General features: G+C 41.9%; 1 protein-coding gene across 1 annotated transcript in view; it reads right to left on the bottom strand.

Annotated features, from left to right (window-relative positions):
- The window catches only part of Slc22a23 (solute carrier family 22 member 23), a 188,265-nt gene extending 180,943 nt beyond the window's left edge, over positions 1–7,322 (bottom strand). Inside the window, exon 1 of the mRNA XM_035442910.1 lies at positions 7,212–7,322. The gene's annotated coding sequence lies outside the window, so the exon portion shown is untranslated. The remainder of the gene's footprint in view (positions 1–7,211) is intronic.
- Positions 7,323–20,961: the final 13,639 nt, after the last annotated feature.

A 20,961-nucleotide genomic window follows, 5' to 3' on the forward strand; every position in this document is an offset into this window, starting at 1 on the left:
GCCTCAAAACAGATTCAAAACAGAAATGCAGATCTGTCTCAAACTAGCACTCAGGATTCCCACACAGCACCATCTGCCATCTATCCGGGCAGTCAAGAACTGAGCAGGGGTCCCTTGTCCAGATCTGACAGGCAGATCTCCTTATGGGATGTCCTACCCTTCCTCTCCATAGAAATGTGGGCCCATCATTGACCTGTATCTTTGCTCTGAAACCGGCTTCCTCCTCCTCTGCCTTCTATGGTTTGAGTTTGAAGCGTCTCCTGAAGGCACATGTGTTAAGGCTTGTTTGCCAGCCAATGGGGCTCTGGAGAAGTTATTGGGTCAACTCTGTCCTTATCAATGGATGAATAGTTTGATGGCATCACTCAGAGGTGATGGAAACTAAGGAGCTGGAAGAAGTGACTGATAAGGGGGTGTGAAGGGTACATCTTGTACTCAGGCCCCTTCTGCTCTTCCTTTCTGTCTCCCTCTCCTTCACTTCCCCTCTCTTTCCTAGCTGCCATGAAGTGAGTGGTTTTCCTTTGCCATGCTTTTTCATCATGATGTTTTGCCTGGCCACAGGCCTGGAAACACTGAGCCAAGAGACCATGATTGAAACTTCTTGGAGACCATGAACCATGGCATTGACTATGTCAACGTCAACCTCCCCTTCTCTTTAAGTTGTTTCTGTCAGGTAGTTTGTCACAGTGATGGGGACACTGGCTAACACTGCTCCAACACCGATTGTTTTCCTCTAGGAAAATGTCTACTTCAGGTCCCCAGGCTGCCATTCACATGTCTCCTGAGACTTTGCTACACATGTCCTTATACTTTTCAACAGTCATGTGCCCAGCTATGAGCATTTTTTATTTGGGGAACCAGATGGAGTTCTGCACAGTGGAAATTCCTGATAACTTGCCTGTTCACCTTTGGGTTAGTTTGAGATGTATTTCCCTGGTACAGAAGCTGTGAAGACTAGAATTCTATATCCTCCTCTCTGTCTTGACTGTGAGGGAATTTTAGGAAGTTCCATTGTTGGGAAGAGAATTCACTACAGACCCAAATGAACCACCTCTGTTCTCTACCTTCATTCATCCCATGCTTCATATGTAGCCCTCGGGGATCAACAATCTGTTGTGGAGTATTAGTCTAACATGTGTTACGTTCTTTAATGTTGCATTTGTTTGACTCTGTAAAGCTGTGTTACTTTGTCAGCCTAAAACACCTGATTGGTCTAATAAAGAGCTGAACGGCCAATAGCTAGGCAAGAGAGAAATATGTGGGGCTTCATAACAGAGAGAATAAATAGGTGAGATCCAGAAAAGAGCGAGGAGTGAAAAAAGGAGGAGAGGAGTGTGCCAGGGGCCACGTACCCAGTCATCCAGTCACCTAGCCACCCAGTCACCCATCCATCCAGCCACCCAGCCAACCATTGAATATGAAGGAAAGAAAGATGTATAGAATAAAGAAAGGTAAAAGCCCAGAAGCAAACCATAGTTAAGGAGAAATGGGATAAATTAAGTAAAGCTGGCTAGAAACAAGCCTGGCATTCATAAGTAAGAAAAAGTGTCCATTTATTTATTTGGGAGCTGGGTAGTGGCCCCCTGAAGAGAGAGAGAAAAAAAAAACAACTACAACCACCCTTGGGGAGCAAGAAGCACTGAAGCAACCAGGGTAGAGCCTTAGAGGTTCTGACACCATTCTGCAGATAATACAGTGAGAGTCTAAGCACTGTGCAGAGTATTTTATGGCTTTGAATTTATTATTCACTCTTTTTTTTTAAAGATTTTTCTTTTTAAATTGAACCTAGGGCCTCATGCATGGTAGAGCTATATCCCCATTATCCCACCCACTTACTTTAAAATTATTGTCCTGCCTCCTCCTGGAAGGGACTTTTATATAAAGCCATTGATATTTTTGAACAAGCAAGCCCAGACTCAAGCCTACACATTTCTAGTCATGGGCCAATGAGAAAGGCAGTGGAATTGTTCAAACGTTCCCACCCTTCTTTCTTTGACATTACCTTTAGAGCCAGCAACATACCCTTCTGCATAGTCTCAATTTTGGAAAATTAGAGGAAGTGACAAAGTTCATTGAAACCAACCAAGGTCAGCAATTAAACAGAAATGTCACTGGGGGGTTCAAATAACCTGTAATTATAAAATAAAAATTTCTTGTTCTTATTTTGTTTGTGTTTGGGGGGCAGGCTCTCACATTCTAGTTCAGACTAGCCTGGACCTCATTATATAGGCCAGGCTGGCTTCCAACTCATGATAATCCTCCCCGTTTAGCTCCTCTGTTGCTCTTGAGGTAGCTAGCCTTCGTGGTAAATATTTTCTCCAGGGAAGTGGTATGGGGTAGGTGCGGGAGTCCAAGCCTTTAAGGAGGGGCTTTCCTCATCTCTCCTTTAAGACACCCCTCTCCTTGCAGAGCACTGTCCTTCACATTGCCATTTCTTGAGAGTAACCACATGGGTAGAGGTGCCCCCCAGTCTGAGAAGGTACTTTTTATAGTTCCTTTGTTCTAGCAGGCAGCTTTTCTAACAGTGGTTAAGATGAAAAGATTAGAAAATGGAGTCAAAAGACAGCCTCCCTAGTCCTTAAGGCCCTGCTTTTATAATTTCCCTCTCCGACTTCAAAGGGGAAATTGTGTGAATGCAGTTCTGTTCCCCTCAGGATTAGCTCTTAGGCCCATTTGGCAAGTTTTTGCACGATCACAGCTCTTTTAATGTTTTGCTTTCTTTGTCTGTGGTGCTGGGGAAGACCCAGGGAACCCATGCCAGGCACATGCTAAGTAAACACTAGCCCAAGGCTCTGAGATGTTGGTTGCCTCTGCTGCCCATCACCCGCTGAGGCTATTTCAGGAAATGAAAGACTGTCTCTTTCCTCCAGTCAACCACCAATTTAGGACTCTTCCTTGGTCTCTCATTCTTCTCTTCAACCCTGATCCCTTACTTCCATGGAATTTGAAGTTCTAAGCCTGTGGTTCTCAATCTGAAGATCACCTCCTCTGAGGGTCAAAGGACCGTTTCACAGGGATCTCATATCAGATACCCTACATATTAGATATTTAAATTATGATTCATAACAGTAGCCAAATTACAGTTATGAAGTAGCAACAAAAATAACTTTATGATTAGGGGTCACCACAACATGAGGAACCATTTTAAAGGGTTACAGCTTTAGGAAAGTTGAGAACCTCTGCTCTAGGCTGATAAAAAGAGGATGTTTTGCATTAAACCCAGTGTGAACTCACACTAAAGCCTGTATGTACCTTAACAAATAGCCTTCTGCACTTCTGGGCACCTCTGGTGGAGGTCTATTTTCTTTGGTTAAGCAAGGGGGATCACTCAAACTGTAAGAGAAAACTGCAACTATGTAAAGGTTGCCCTTGCTCCATGCACCATAGGGGGTGGTGTGGTGTGGGAATGAGTCGCTTCTAAGACAACAGAAAACTCTGAGGGTCTCCCTTCTTGGGCAGGGAAGTCTATCTCTTAAAGACAAGCTACAGGGAGCCACCAGCTTTTTACTTTTTTCTTTGAGAAGTAGAAGCCTTTAAGCCAAATTGAAGCACTCATTAGATATCAGCCTGGTGGCAGAGCTCAGTCTCTCTGGTTCCCAGGGTATAACTCTTCATTGTTATCCCTTAAAGCTGGACCCTGTGCAGAGTCAATAATCAACAAGGAAATTATGGAAACAATCAATGGGTTATTACATAGCCACTCTCCAATTTCATCTCTCAGGAAGCTAATAACTTAACTATATTAAGATGGCTTCCTCTGAGTCTTTCTATAAGATATTAAGCTCCCTGAAGACTCAACTGCAGTCTTACTCCTTTAGCCCCAAGAAAGACTCAACTGATGGAGAATGAAGCAAAGTGAGGCAAAATTAGCCATCTTACCAAGGGCCAAAGGGACCCGCTTGTTAAGCTAACTAAGTAATTCAGTTAATCAGACACTATTATTTCCATGTTTGTGTAATTTAATTTTTGAAGTTAATTTCATTTTTAAAGCATTAGCCAAAGAACACTGAGGCTGCTTTGCAGAATCTTAGCAGTACAGGTAAAGTAGTTTAAAAGCAGACCTGGAAAGTAACCCTAAGAAAATTTTATTAGAGGTTGGGGTGGGGGGAGCAACTAGGTGGGAAAACTGAAGATCTCAGTAGCTACCAGGAGGAGGGAGCCTGTGAGAAGAGGACAGTATGCTTTGTGCATGCGGAGTTAGAGGTCAGGAGAATGAGTGTGCTCAGTAGTGGGAGTCTGAGGTGGCTCTGTGGGGCAGGAGGCTCCCCAGAGAGAAACAGCAAGAATTCCCAAGGTGTCAGGCAATCAGGTTTAGAGAGATAAAAATGTTACCGTTTAGGGGTCTTGATTGGCATTATTTCTCTGCCAGCTAAAGAATTAAAAGGCAATTAATCTTGAACTCGATATGTAGCCTTGGAGATATCTCATACACAGCAAACAGGAGAAGACAGAGGTAGCAGTTGAAGAAAAGTGCTGATTGGGGTGAGGAAACACACACATACAGTAGACACATAGAAAAGACCCCTCTGTAAAGGGGGGGGCACTCCAGAAGCCAGAAATCCAGTGTCTTCTAGAGGGGTGGTGTGTTTTTAAGTCTCTGAAGAGTTTTCCTCTCCTAATTTGGGGCTGGCCAGTTTGAAAATCCATAGGATGACTGATTGGTCCATAACTGTTGTGTTATATGCCCGGATCCAGCCTTGAACTTGATGAGCCAGTCCATCAACAAACAGCCTACTGGTTGGAAGGGGAAAAAAGCCTACAAGGCCTTTATTTTAAGCTGCCAGGCTTTTGTCTAAAGTCAGGAGAGTAAGGAAGAAGCCACCCATCTTAGAGGTTTGCCACCTTTATTACCTAGCCATATCCCCTGTCTCTACCTACCAGGGAATCTAACTCCTAGTCCCTCAGACAGAGGGAAAAATAAAAAGTTACACTTCCTCAGTTAGAACTCTGGAAAAAAGTAACTGCATCATATAAATAGATATAAAATATAAACACATATAAATACCTCTGGGGTATATAATACCTCAATAAGAGTGAGGCTGTTCCTTCTACCACCTATTGTTTTAGGTGTATCATGTTTCTTAGAAGCTTCTAGAATAGATAGCTTCTTGAGGGATAGTTTTCTGTCTAGGTGATTGACAGGCCAATTTGGATGGATTATCAAGGGTAGGGACAATAATATGTTTCTGTCATCATAATCTTTTGGGCAATTTAGAATGTTATGTCTCTGGCTCCACCCTCTTCTACTGCTGTTCTTGGTGGTTATCCCATAGTATGACATCCCCAAAATTGCTAGGGTCCCTTACTGCAACTGGATTGCATGTTCACCAATAGCTTCCCCTGGGCTCTCTTCAGGGTCTCCAGCCTTTCCACAGTGTTCAAGCTTCAGCTGCTCTCCTTGACCTCTTCACATCTTCAAAACCAGTAGCACCTAGGCAACCTTTAGACTACTGAGTTCTGCTGCCAGCACGAGGCACAACCTTGGTCACCTCTGGACCACAGCTTCTGTGTGCTAAGACTTCTCCTCAATGATCTTGGTCTCTTCTTAATCATAGCTGATTATTCAGCCCCAGATGACCAGACACCACAGATTCTTCATACAAACTGCCCAGTAGAGCCTTTGCTTCCCTCTGAGACTTCACAAGCCAGGCCTCCATTTTCTGCACGGCTCTCAACATGTTTAGCTTCCAAATTCATACTGAACAGCTCATTGAACCGTCAACACTCAATGGCTTTTGAAGCCAAAGTTCCCAAGTCTTTCCACAGTCCCCCCCCCAAAAAAACCCAGCATGGTCAGGCTGTCACAGCAATACCCCACACTTGGTACCAACTTGTCTTAGTTAGGGTTACTATTGTTGTGATAAAACACCATGACCAAAAGTCACTTTGGGAGGAAGGAAAGGGTTTATTTCACTCACAGTTGTATATTACAGTTCGACATCAAAAGTAGTGAGGACAGGAACTCAAACAGGGCAGGAACCTGGAAGGATGAACTGATATAGAGGCCGTGGGGGGGGTGCTTCTGCTTCTCACTGGCTTGCTTCCCATGGCTTGCTCATCCTGCTTTCTTACAGAACCCAGGACCACCAGCCCAGGGATGGCCCCACCCACAATGGGCTGGAACCTACCCTGAAGGGACACCAGACCACGTGAGCATGTGGCTCTGGCAAGCCTTATCTTTCTCCCCCATTCCCTCCGCCTTGCTAAAAATCATTAGATTACATTCTTAAAGTTAGCCACCAAGGTCTATTCCCTTATCTGGCCTCTTCTTTTTTCTGAGGCTGACTACCAAAGTCCATTAATCAAAAGCCCCCTTTGGCTCACCTAATTAATATGTCCAATTAAAATTAAACATCTCACCCTAACACAGGGTTTCCCCTTTACCTTTATAAATTGTCATTTCCCTATGTTCCACATCTGTCTTCTCTCTATCCAGAGTCAGTCCTTTGTCCTCTTGGGATAAATACCCCTGCCCCTTCCTTTGTCCTTGTCCCCTTCTTCCTCATCTCCATCTCCTTTAATACCACGCCATCCTAACTCATTCTAACACACACCCCCTCCCCTTCTTCTCTTAAAATGACACCTGCAAGGTCATTTGCTGCTGTTTTCTGCCTGAGTCAGAAAGCAGCCACTTCAATTTTTTAAATAGAGGATCTCTCTGTGAAAACAGGTTGTTGGGTGTGGTTTGTGCCTAATCTGGAGTCCCAGAGGAAGCCCTTGCTGTGTGTGGGGTCTCCTTCGTCCCCCCCCCTCAATCACTAATCAAAAAATGTCTTACAGGTGGATCTTACAGATGCATTTTCTCAATTGAGGTTCCTCCTTTCAGATAACTGTAACTTCTGTCAAGTTGACATAAAACTAGCTAGCACACTAACCATGTTTCATTGAGAAAAAATAGCCAACTTTTATGGGCCTTCAACAAAGACCTCCACCTTTCCCCCATGCATATAATGTTTTAAATCATAAGGTGGAATTATTGGTATATGCCTCTATCCAGGAACAAAGGGACAAAGGATTCACTTTCAGTAAGCCTGCCAATCTTTCCCTCCTTCCTCCATCACACACACACACACACACACACACACACACACACACACACACACACACACCACACACACCCCTAAACACTTTACCACTGAGCTACATCCCTAGCTTAAAGCAACATTTAAATTAATTTGTAAATATTAATACAAAATAAAGATGTAACTCACGCAAGCTTTCCCTCTGACTCCAAATTCCTAATGAAAGGTGTCTCATAAGGAGAGGTTATTCTTCTAGAAGTCCACCCTCTCCTGGACCTCTCTTCTATGTGGATTAGCTAAACCTTTAAAATCCTCTAGGTTTTCCAATCTCCTTTAGCACTAAGAGTCTTGGAGGAGCTGATTTATGTCCCTTGGGGGTCATTTCATAAGTATCTGACACAAACAAGGCAATAAACAGCCCAGGCTGCCACGATGACTCAGCAGTAATTCATGCTTGCCCAAGTTGGTGGTTTCTCTGAATGCTTTTTAATGGCTTCACTCCGGATGGGCTGTGGGGCTGTGACTTTCCAGCCCCTTTTCTTTTTTCTGGCAACATAATTAAAATGCTAGACTAACTCAGAGTGAAAGAGCTTGCCAAGCTAGAAATGATGAAAGTGTTTATTATCATTCTCCACATTATTATACAAAAGTACCCAAATTATCCTGGCTTATCTTAGGCCTTTTAAAGCCAACTCGGTTAACTTTTATATGTAATCTAACATTTTCTATTTAATAGGTAAACTTCTTGGGAATGTATTATTAATCTCAGGAGACCTCCAGCCCCCATCATTCTAAAGTTAAAAAAATCTATCTGAAACTATAGGGGACGTTTCTCTGCTTTGCTGGAGCCCCTTGGTAAATCTATCGTTTCACAGCTTCCTTTTGTTTAGTGACTCTTAGCCGTCCACATAACCTTTTTCATGGTAGAACATGTCCATTTTGAGTAACTTGAATGTGTCACTCATATTTGGTTCAGGATAAACAATTTTCTTATTTCTTTTAAACTAGATTTGCTATTTTTTGTCCTCATAGCTTTGAAGTGTTGTATAGATTGTTTGTGTTTGTCTAATGTGTTTCTGAACCTTCCATTAAGACTTCCAACAGGGCTAAGGCCACTCCAAAGATGGAGGGTTTCGCAAAGGCAGATATTTTGGCACCATTTTACTAAGAACTGCCAAAATCTTAATAGTGCTCTGGTACAAAATTTTAAACATGTATATTTCTTTTAATGCCCATAAACCAATTCAGTTTATTTTACACTTAGAACTTAAGAAGGCAGTAAGGACTTAAACAGCTCCATGTGGGAAAGTGCTCCACAACCAGAGACCATTCTGTAGGGGAGCATTTGTAGTGTGGACAATGGCCTGACCACTGTCTAAAACCTAGATTCAAATTCAAATCCAAATCACTGATTAAACTTATACCAGGTACCATGGATTGGGATGGCATGATACTCCTATGTCTAAGGTCAATGCACTGAAGATGCAGTCTAGGATACTTAGTAACTGAGGATAATGCTGCATTTTTGATACAAGCCAGTATATGCCACGTTGGTAGTTTGAATCAGACTGGCCCATATAGGCTCATATATTTGAAAACTTGATTCTCAGTGAGTGGAGCTGTTTGTACATATCTGGAAGTGTAGCCTTATTGAAAGAGGTGTGTCACTGGGGAAGGGCTTGGAGGTTCCAAAATTCCACACCGTTCCCAGTTAGCTCTCTCTGCTTTGCTTTTGTGAATTAAGATGTGGGCTTTCTGCTGTGGGATGATCTTTCTTAATGCTAAAAATATGTGTTGCACTCATTGGTTGATAAATAAATCTGCTTTGGCCTATGGCAAGGCAGGATAGAGCCAAACAGAGATACAGGGAGAAGGAGAGAGGCATCTGGGAGACACCAGCCAGCTGCCAAGCAAGCAAGCAAGACATGTAGAAAATGAGGTAACAAGCCACAAACCATGTGGCAAAACATAGATAAGAAATATGGGTTAATTTAAATGCAAGAGCTAGCTAGTAATAAGCTTGAGCCATTGGCTCCTGAGTGATTATTTGGGAACATCTTTGGGATGGGGCAATACAGAAGAAAGCCTCCATCTACAGCTCTCAGTTACTGCTCCAGCACTATGTCCGTCTGCTTGCTACCATATTCCCTGCTGTGATGGTAATGGGCTCTAACTCTCTGAAACTGTAAGCCCCAAAACTGTTTTCTGGACATTGCTTTGGTCATGGTATTTTATCACAGTAATAGAAAAGCAACTAGGACAGGCATACACAGGTGACTTCTGACCTCAACAACATGGTGCAGAGCTACCTGAGGGCAGACAGTATTTGCACTGCATCCAGACAGAGATGTAGGTTTGGTGGTAGGAATTATAGAGGCCTCAGGCGCAGTTGTGTGTAATATGTTTAGATTTGAAGGCATACAGGAGTGATCTGGGGCTCAGTAAGACAAGTAGTGACCTTGCAGGCCTGGTCAGGACTTAAGGATCTTCAAGGTCAAGAATCCTCCTTGTGAGGTCATTTTGTGTGGTCAACTTTTTGTTATTTTCAAAAAACAATAGTTTGCAGGTTTTTAAAAAATGTCTTTAATCCTCATCCTGTATCAGTTATATGTGTCACAAATAGATTCTCCAAGACTTTAGCTTGTTTTCTTGTTGTAGGTAGTGCTTTAGTTTTCTTTCCAGTCTCATCTGTTAAACAGAGATAACAAATTGAATGTAGACTATTTATTAATATCACTGTATTATGGCTATATTATGTTAAGAAATCTTAAAGATACCCTCTGTAACTCAGGACTTTGCAAATAATACGAGCCAATGGAGAAGAATGAGCCTATTATGGGTCCTTGTAACAGCATTGTCCCTATTAGAACAACTAGGACTCTTAATAGATGTGGGCTTCTTCTTTTGCTATTACTCAAAGGACTGGAAAATTCTTCTAAAACTCAGCATTGCTTATTCCATTATCCCCACACCCCAGACTGAACTCATAACTTTACATTCTACCACTGAGCATAGTCTTTTCTATCTGAATACTTAATTTTCTTCTTGCTCCCAAGAAGAAAATTGTATACTTCTGGGGTCTTGGATTGCTAGTCTGTAGACAGTTTTTTCTTTTGGCTGCCTGAAGAGATCAATCCACAGTCCATAAGGCTAAGATTTCTTTATTCAGATAAACACCAGCCAAGCGCAAGCCAGAGCGTGCCAGGGTCAGCAAGGCAGCCAGACCAGAGATAGGAGAAGGGAGAAGGGGCTATCCATGTGTCCACTGTCCCTTAAGAATCCTCCCCGTGTCACCTTTAGACCTCCCTTCACCACGCCCTCACGGGCGTGTCCGGGCACAACTGTCCGGGCTACTAGGAGGTGGGGCTATAATGTCTCCCTACAGCTGCCAGTTCACAGAAAATGACATGGAGACTTCTTATTAATTATGAAAGCTTGCCCTATAGCTTAGGCCTGTCCCACTATCTCTTATAACTTAAATTAACCCATTTCTATTCATCTATGTGTGGCCATGTGATTTGTGGATTTTACCTCTCCTCCTGCATGTCTTGTTCTCCCTGTACCTGGCTTGCAACTCCTTTCTTCTTCTCAGAGCTCTCTGGCCCTAGAAGTCCTGCTAAACCTCTTCCTGCCTAGCTAATGGCTATTCAGCCCTTTATTAAACCGACCACAGTGACACATCTTCATACAGTGAAAGGAATATTCTACAACATTTCCCCCTTTTTGTCTAAATAAAAAGGAAAGATTTTAACTCTTAACATAATAAAATTATAAACAATAAGACCAATTATCAGGTAAGAATCACATTCATAATGTCCAGTCTATTTGTATTTGGCATATTCAGAGAAAATACTCCATTATTCTATCTTGTTGAGTCAAAAGCTCTGTACCTAATTCACCTTCTATCATAACTGAGGAAAAGGGCAACTATAATCACCAAGTCTTCAACTCCATCAAAGACCCCAGAAGGACATAATACTAACTGAGTAAACAAGAAGTGCAATACAAACCACTTCCAAAATGACAGAGATATCTGGCTGCCTGGACAGTCACTCAAGCTTCTGCTGCAATGTTGAGGCATCCATCTTGGGCCTACAGGCCTAGAATACCTGGCATTTCTATGAAGTAGGAATTCTGAGGGACTATCCTATCATGTCTTGGCAAAGTTTGGCAGTCACTTTTTGTGTGTGTGTTCTGCTTATCCAATTTGGACAGCATACTGTCAGCAGTCAAGTCAGAGCAGTTTCTTGCCCAAATGACTAGCTTTTTCCACAAAGAAAGTAAACTCCAATTGGAGGTTCTTTGATGTCCATTATCATTTTTTGAAGTAAATTGATGCTGCCAGGAACAGATGTGTCTCACTGTCAAAAAAAAAAAAAAAAGCCTTATGTTATTAATGCATTTTAAATGCTATATTCTGTAGGTCTTTGAAGTATTTGAAAATAACCTATCTAAAATTTATCTTTGTATGACCTTGAAAGCATACCTAACATGACTATATAAGTTTGACTGTTATAGATGACTATTAGCCTGTACTTTTTTATTATCCTAAATAGCTTTCAAATACATCTTCACCTATGCTGTTAGCATCATCAGATGTGGTAAGAAACTTGGGAATTTTTAAATGGGGAATTATGATTTTAAAAAAGGGGGGAGGGGAATCTTTTCCATGTTAAGAATCAGGAAGGCCACAATGCATGGAGTTAGGACCCTGTTTAGTGCTACTATAGGTAGCTTGTAAATGAAAAAATGAATGAGCAGATAAACAACTTAGCTGGGATTGACATAACATCAATCATAATTATTATCAGTTTGGCAATTCATATTTTATTCTAAAATGGTTTGATAACTGTGCCAAATATGATAATTTGACAGATAAAATACAAGACTTAGAAAGACTTACTATTAACAACAAACAAGCATTAGAAAAACTTACTAATGAAAATAAGAACATCTTGACTGATGAGATACAAGCTTTAGAGAAACTTACTATTGATAAGATACAAGCTTTAGGAAAAGCTACTACTGATAAGGGACAGAATTATTCCACAAGACTGGAAAGATTTAGCTACAGTAATGTTGGAAGCTGGTCCTCAGCTATAATGAAAAACATGAAGAGAGGAAGATATGATCATAGAACAATGAAGTAGGGCCAGAGGTATTAAAATCTCCCAAGATCAGCTGCTCATTAAGGGCTAATATGCTGATTTGCAAAGACAGTCTACATTTGATGATCACACCTTGGCCCTATTCTATACAGCAGCTTTGGGTGCTTGGGATAGAGTTGAAGAATTGGGAGAGAGAGCTGAACATTTACTAAAGTTATACAAGGTCCAAAAGAAGCCTTCTCTCTCTCTCTCTCTCTCTCTCTCTCTCTCTCTCTATATATATATATATATATATATATATATATATATATTAACTTCAGTTGTAAATAGAATCATATCAGACCCAGAAGTTAGACAATCATTCCTTGTCAGCATTGGGTAAATCCCTCCATAAAGCAATTAAAATACTTAATTCCTATTGTGAAAAATCATACTGCTATAGTTGGCAGTATAGATAAAAATAAAATTTTCAGGAGAGCCATAAAAAAGTATTTTGGCAAACTTTTATAAATGATCAGAGACCAAAGCTTAAAATATCAATAAATGACTGTGGCTCTGGAGACACAGTGAAACTATAACAATGAGTTCACTGAAACCTTGGCATCCAAATTGACCTCTTTAGGAAGTAAATATTCAGTTTCTAGGGACTGGAACTTTATCTCAGGTAAAACAATGTGCAAGATGGGTCTAGTGTATCATGCCAGGAGGACAGATAGGAAAACTAAAACTATATTTGCCTTACATAGCAATGAATTTATGGAGATGTGATTTGTTACAGCAATAGAAAACACAGATTGGTATTCCTCATATCTTAGAAATAAATAATCAAAAAAATAAAGAATGCTTTTGAGAGAAATATTAAAAGATATTATGAAGAATGGTCACAGATTGTTCAAGTTGTACATAAGCAGGGAAAATGGCTAATTATCTTTCTTTTTATCATTTTTTATTTGAATTAGAAACAAGATTGATTTACATGACAGTCCTACCTTTAAAATGGCTAGCTGTCAAACATGTCTGGGTGGAACAATGGCATTTGACATTAGAAAAATTACAGGCATTAGAACAGCTCGTAGAGGAACAGCTAAATGTGCCACATGTTGAAGAATAAACTAGTCCTTGGAATTATCCTGAATTTGCAATTAAAAATAAACCTGGAAAATAGAGACTGTTAATAGATTTAAGAGCCATAAACAAGGTGATTCAGCCAATGGGCTCTTTACAGCTTGGGATTCCCTTGCCTTCTCTATTACTTAAAGGATGGTCTATTATAGTGATAGATCTAAAAGACTGCTTTTTGGCTATACCTTTACAAGAACAGGATAGAGAAAAATGTGCCTTTACAGTGCCTACTTAGAACAATTTCTAGCCTTTTAAAAGGTAGCAGTGGAAAGCTCTCCACAATCGATGTTAAACAACCTCACATTCAACGTCATTTGTAGATGGATTTTTCTTTGGGCTGCCAGCTCACAAAAAAATAGCATGGAGACAATGTTAATTATGAAAGCTTGGCCTATAGCTTAGGCTTGTCCCTCTAGCTCTTATAACTTAAATTAACAAATTTCTATTCATCTATGTGTTTCCATGTGACTTGTGGATTTTACCTCTCCTCCTGCATGTCTGGCTCACCCTGCATCTGGCTTGCAATTCCTCCTTTCTTCTTCCCAGAGCTCCCTGTTCCCAGAAGTCCCACCTAACCTCTTCCTGCCTAGCCTAAGACATTCTGCTCTATTAAACAAATCATAGTGACACATCACACAGTATAAAGGAATATCCCACAATACTAGTCTCTGATAGTTTTTTCTTGGGGGAGGGGCCTTACTAATATCCTTGAAATTTTCTCAATTTCATACTACCACAAATGTGGTAGTATGATAAGCATTGGAACGTGATATGCTTCCTCCTAGTTGCTGGGCTGTGCTCTGGTTTAGTGTAATAGGTTGTGGCCATTCACTATTCTGTGCTGTTTCTTTTTTTCCTACTTCTGATATATCTAAATCACCTCTGTACCCCACTTTCAGACTTCCAAACAGCATAGTGCAGGCCCTGGTGAAGGTCCCCTTTGGCTGCATAAGTCATGTGTGTACTTTGTGTGCATGGATTGTCAATAGACTTTTATCAGAGAAAGTTCTGGATAATATTTTGAAAATTTTCAGAGCCTACAGATGTTCCCTATGGGACTAGCACATCTTACTGCTGGCCTATTCTCCTGTGACAGCTTTCTGACTCTTTCTGTGGGATTTACACACTCCCATCTATAGGGACTAACATTTTTAGAATGCCTATTGTCTGCTACCTCACTCACATACCTGTTATCTTTTCTTTTGCCCAGTATGAAAGCCCTTATTTACCATCTAGCATACTCATCATCTTACTGTCAGGGTTAGCAGGAATTGGGTCATGATATATTATGTCCATTTTACAAACATGTCATGCAGCTGCTTTGTTTATAAATAGCTCAAGACTTGTTTTGACAAAGTATATGCTTGTAATATCAGTTACTTCTGTAGTTCAAACTGATCCCCAAACTGTAGTCTAACTCTGCATTAGTCACCTTTCTCATTGTTGTGATAACATGCCTGACAAAAGCAACTTTTGAGTCCCATTGTCCATCATGGCAGAGAGGGCCTGACATCAGGATGGGGGGCAGCTGGACACAGTCATGAAGTAGAGATAGATAAATACTGGTGTTTGGCTTCAGGATTGGTCTTCACTGCTCAGTCAAAACTCACTGGAGGGGGCAGGAGATCTGGCTCAGTGGTATAGGGCAGTGGCTGCTCTTCCAGTGGTCTTGAGTTCAATTCTCAGCATTCCATGGTGGGTTACAACTGTCTATGATGGGATCAGATGTCTTCTTCTGATGTACATATAGACAAAGCACCCATGTCCATGCAATACATAAATGAATCTTTAAAAAAGAAAGACCTGCTGTGGAATAATCTTTCTGTACACTGTGTGAATATGTAGCCATGATTGATTTAATAAACAAGCTGACTGGCCAATAGCCGAACAGAATAAAGTTAGGTGGGAAAGTCAAAGTGAGAATGATGGAATGAGGAAGGGTAGAGTCAGAGGGGTCACCATACAGATGGAGAACAAGTTGGACATACAGAATTGGATAGAGATAAAAGCCATGAGCCTTGGGGTAGCACATAGATTAATAGAAATGGGCTAAAGAGCTGGTTAGTAACAAATCTGAACTATTGGCTGAGCATTTATAATTTATATTAAGTCTCCAAGTCAGTTATTTGGGAAGTCACTGCCAGTTATTTGGGAACAGGTGGTCAGTATAGGAAAACTCTACCTATAAAGACCCTCACTAGAAATATCCTCACAGACATACAGAGTTGTGTCTCTTAGTTGATTCCAAATCCATTCAGACTGATTATGGGCAACCAATCACTTCCCTTTTGCCTGTCACCAGGGAACACAGCTCCTGCTAGTTCTACACTTGATGAGAACCCATGTGGGGTTAGTTCCCCCTCAGATTTCTGTTTCTCCTGATTGCAGCAGGTTGTTTTTCCTTGTCTTCCCTTCTCATCCCTCTACCTCTGGAAGTGATAACAGCTTTCATTGTTGCCAGAATCTGAATGCCATAAGCACCACTATGTACTTCCACCAAAGTTCTCTGCTCCTGAGAAATTAACTGTGTGTCCTAACACTGCACTATGTGGGCAGCATAGACCACACAATGAAAGGCACTCTGTCCAATGAGGCCATCTCCATTTCAACTGCCAGTCATGAGACCCCAGAGAAGCCACTTCAGTCCACAAGCATGGCTTCTGAGTCTTATGCTGCCTGATTCATGGTAGAATGTGGAAAGGCAAGTGAGCAAGCACAGGCAGAAGAAAGGAAGAGGAATATAAGGACAGATGTGTTGTCATTACCTGCTCTTTCCACAGCAAACCTACTCTTCTGTGAGGTAAACAAACAAAAGTTCCCATGACCCTTACTTACACTGGTTCTGTGGTTCACTAGGAATGACTCAAAGGATTCTGGAATGCTCTCTAAGCTTACAAGTTCATTTTTACTAGGAAGCATACAACCCAGGACCTGCCAAATAAAAAGCTGCAGGGGACAAGATCTATAGAGGTCTCAATTGAGTTTCCACTGCCCCCATGGGTTCAGGGTACATCATTTACTGGGTATATCAACACATTGAAGCTCCCCTGAGCTTCATTTTCCAGACTTTTTATGGAATCAACTATTGATTGAATCATTGGCCCCTGGCATATCCCCAATGGTTGGGGGTCAGGAGCCTTTTTCACATTGTGGGCTGCTCTGGCTGCCAGCCCTATCCTGAAGTTAACTTACCAAGGGGTTCACCTACATAATCTGTTCAATAGCATAAACCCAAGTGGTATGAGGACTTGTTGTGAATAACATGCTGTTCTCATCACTCAGGAAATTCCAAAGGCATTAGGAACTCTGTGTCTGGAACCTGGGAAGTACATTTTATTATACCATAACCTCTAGTTGTTTCTTCAGCCCTGCCCACACCTATTTTCACAAGAGTTGTTTCAGCAAAATATCTCTTGCAGAGATCTTGGCAGATAGATGGCCTTCTTCCAACCCCATGTGAATGCTCTGTCATTGCCAACTTGATATCACTATATCCCAGCTTGTGGCTCCACAGTAACAGGGACTCCTTCTGGCAGAAACATATTGTTTGAAGCCCTTTGTTATCACCATTATAGCCCACTATCATTTTGTTTGTTTACAGCAATGCTGGGGCATAACCAGGGCCTTACACGTGGTGGGCAAATGCTGTATTACTGAGCCTCACTTTTCAGAGTCTTTATGGAGTTAACTAAAGACACAACCCTAATCTGATTGCTAAGAATTTTTAATATAGATGCTGTGCCTTGAATGGTTTGCTTCCATCAAAAGTCATGTTGAAGCTTAATCCCTTAATGTCACAGTACTGGGAGGTCAGGGGGACCTAGTGGCAAGAATTGGGGTCACAGAACAGAGCCTTAATATCAAGTCATGCAATGCATTATTCATCCCAGAAGAGTGGTGACCTGTCCATGTCTCTGAAAGTGATTTGTCCTCGTTTGTCCTTCTCTTTCGAGTCTGCATGCTCACTTGCCCTTCTGCATCCTACCATGACTCAAGAGAGCATAAGGCTCTTGTCAGAAGCTGTGCTTATGGACTTCCACAGCAACAAGTTGAAATAAATCCATAAATTATCTAGTCTAACATATTCTATTATAGCAACAGAAAGTAAACCAAGACAGTAGTCAGTATATTCTGCCCATACATGCATCCAGCAACCCACATGGAAGAGACTACCCCAGGTGTTGAACATAAAAATAAAGCAAGATGTTACCATATCTGCTAGGTCCTTACACCCTTGTGTGCCACATACACCACATAGGAGAGCTTGGATTTCGTCTTGGAGTAGATGGAAGGGCCACTGGGATGGAGCTTCATTTCTGCCTTACCAAGACATACTTCAGAGCTCAGCAAGGTCCCTACCAGGGACTCAGAGACAACGATAGGATAAAATGATCCTATTCTGACTCTCCTTTTTGTTCTTTCCTTTCACACTCCACATACCTCTTTGGCTTCTCTTCAGAACCAGGAGCAACTGTCTATTTGATCCTTGGATCTGTGGTCCTGGATTGTATAATAAAGCAGGATGAGCAAGGCATGGAGAGCTGGTTGGAAAGCAATGTTCCCTATCTGCTCCAGGTCTTGACTCCAGCTTCCTGCTTTACTTTACTTTACTGTCCTGACTTCCCTCAATGATGGACTGTGACCATGAGTTGTAAGGCTTTATCACAGAGTTTTATCAGAGTGTTTCATCACAGCATCAAGCCTAGGTGATTTTATCCAAACTCTCAGAGCTCTGGTAGTCAACTGTTATGCTCTTGTCTTTCCATTTCCATGTAGAATGCTTATTTGCTGTCCAAGAACTTGGAATCATAACTCTAGATATCATAGCAATTAAATAACTAGACCCCAAACTACCATGCTGTCAATATTGCATATTTGTGGAGACTAACACTGTGCCTTACACTAAAGGGGTGTTTGATGGATGAATGACTGCCCTCAGGCACACACAAAGGCTTAGCCAAGAAACTATTACCAGCTGGTGTGTCTCCAACGTCGTAGCTTGAGATACAAAGAACAGAGACCTCCATGCTTCATCGCTGGAGGCAAGTTTACAGCTGGTAAAGACTTATGGGTGGACACTCCTGCATTGCAGCATTGTGTGTGGGCCTGTCCTAAGAGCACCTTTTCCTTTCTGAAATCTCCATCTGGTGTTGCATTATAATTACATGATTGTACTGTCCCTTTCACTAGACAATGAAGACCTTGAGGATGGGGAGAACCTTTGATTATTCTCTGTGCTGCAAAACCTGGCACCAAATCCCCCACAGAATTCGGGTTATATAGCAGGAGGGGCAAATGACTTAACTGTGTGTGTGGGGGGCATGCTGATAAGTTTTCAGTGCCATAAATGCCATCAACATCTTCCTTGTTTTTGTTCCTTTCTCCCATATTTCATCACCTAAAGGTACCAGAGCAGGCACCACTTGATCTATTTTGGTCTTTGTGTCTGCCAACGCATACATTATCTGGCTTTAAAAAAGAGGTGGCTATTCGAAAGCCTGGAATGAAATGTTCTTTTTGGATGCCTGGAGAGCTAATTATGGGATTAGAAAAATGCCCTCACCCCCCCAACAGGAATTACGATGCTTCCTATGTTTTAATGTAAAACATGAAGTCGGCATAATTGACTGCCGCTCTTAATGCCCTCATACATTACAGAGCCTCATTTAAGATAAATGATTTCCGAACGCCTGATGAGGCCGCCTCGAAAGTCTCCATGGAATTAATGTACTACAATATATTCAAAGCATTTCAAGTCTGGGCTGGTTTTGATATTGTTTTTTTATTGTTACCATTGATGGAAATATAAGTTCATATAAATATAACATTGCTGATGGGTTGCATGCCATCCTGATTTAAGCCTCACACATTAATTCAAATGCTTATCTAGCTCAATGCAAATGAGCCAGGGAGTCATAACAAAAGTCCCTGGAAATGCTTATGGTAACATGGCACATATACCATGTGCGTGCTGCAAGCAAGGACAAATGTAAGGGAAGCGGGGGTGGGGGGGGGTGGAGAGACACACAGAGAGTAGTGCATATGTATGTATAAGCTTTAGATAACTGTACATATCTATAAAAGGGAGAGTTCAAAATCTTTCAGATATGACAAACAAAAGGTGTTTTGAAATATACATGGAAAGCCAGGTACAGTGGTATGTACTTTTCTTAGCTCTCTGACCCTGTAACAGAGTTTGTGATCTCATCAGCTTAAAAAAAAAGTGGGGGAAGTATTTTAGTTCACAGTTTCAGAGGTTTCAGTCCATGGCTGCTTGGCTCTGCTGGTTGGGGCTGTGGCAAGGTAGAATGTCAGGGCAGGAAGCATGCGCAGGAGCACAGTTGCTCACCTCATGGCAGTCAGGGAGCAAAGAGAAAGAAGAAGGGGCTAGCAAGGGCATGCATGTCTCAGTAGCCCAACTCTCTCTTGGTTGGCCCCACTTCTAAAAGTTCCACTGACTCCTAATTGTGCCACAGGCTTGCCAACACGCCTTCAGCACCAGAGTCTTTGGGGGACATTGAAGGCAAATCATAATGGCACCTTTAATTCCAGCTATTCAAGAGGCTAAAGCAGGAAGAACATTTGAGGACAAGAGTTTGAGGCTGGTATGAGCAACATAGCAAGACTCTGGCTCATAGCCTGATAAGAGTCTGAGGATGCAGTGTGGCGAGAAAGCATTTGCCTAACATGCATGTGATCCTGGGCTCAACCCCCAACAAAATAAACAGATATACAAGGCTCCAAACCCAAGTAGAAAAATTCTACTTAAAAGTCTGTATATTGGAAAGTGAGTCTCCTGCCTTCTATTAGCAGTTTCTGACATCTCTCTAGCAACTCCTTTATTCATATGGGAAGGAATATTATCCAGGAGGAATGCTAATGGCAGATTATGGTTGTGTTCCTATAATGTGCTCTAAGCTTTCAGCCACTTTTCAAATAGATTCTAAGAGGTATTCTCACCAACCCCATGTCACAGAGGCAGAGACGAAAGAAAATACAAACTGAGCCACACAGCTGCTCAAAGGGATGTGGGGGCTCAAGGAGATGTAGAGGCAGGCCTTGAACCAGGCAGAGCAGGAGCCCCAGCTTCCACCTCTTTGACTCCTCTGCTTGTGAGCAGAGGGAAACTCTGTAGAGTGCTACTACCTGTGGTGAAGGGCGGTCTCCAGTAGTTTTCTACCCCACACAAGCTAAGCCTGTTCTCATCCAGTGAGCTGCTTCCCAGCCCCAGCCTCTGTCTGCCAAATCCTCCCATTCTCTTAGGAGCTATTCTGTCTTCATCCTGGTCCTGCTGCAGTGCTCTAAGTTGCCATGACTCTGTGCCTGTCACACTCTTTTCTGGTTGTTGCCCCTGAAGCATCTGGTCTGTCCAGTTTGCTGCATAAGCTGATCATTCAGGTTCCAGCCTAAAGCTCGATACATCAAAGTTTTCCAAGTTCTCCATCAGTGAGGCCCAAACAAGCCAATGACTGTTGCCCAGCCGAAGCACACTCCCTCTGAGAGCTGTCAGGCTCCTTGTGGTCCAGTTAGACAATATGCTTGTTTGCATCCCTGTACCTTAGACCCAACAGTAACTTTGGCAGTGATGCAACTCTCCTTTCTGCTGCCCATCTGCCCAGGCTTCTGCCTATCTCCTCCAGCTAGCTCCATTCTCCATCATTTTCCTGTTCCTATTCTGTTGTATTTGCAGCATGAAGAGTGTTGTATGA

Source organism: Cricetulus griseus, chromosome 3 (assembly GCF_003668045.3).
Source record: "Cricetulus griseus strain 17A/GY chromosome 3, alternate assembly CriGri-PICRH-1.0, whole genome shotgun sequence".
Taxonomy (NCBI): Eukaryota; Metazoa; Chordata; class Mammalia; order Rodentia; family Cricetidae; genus Cricetulus; species Cricetulus griseus.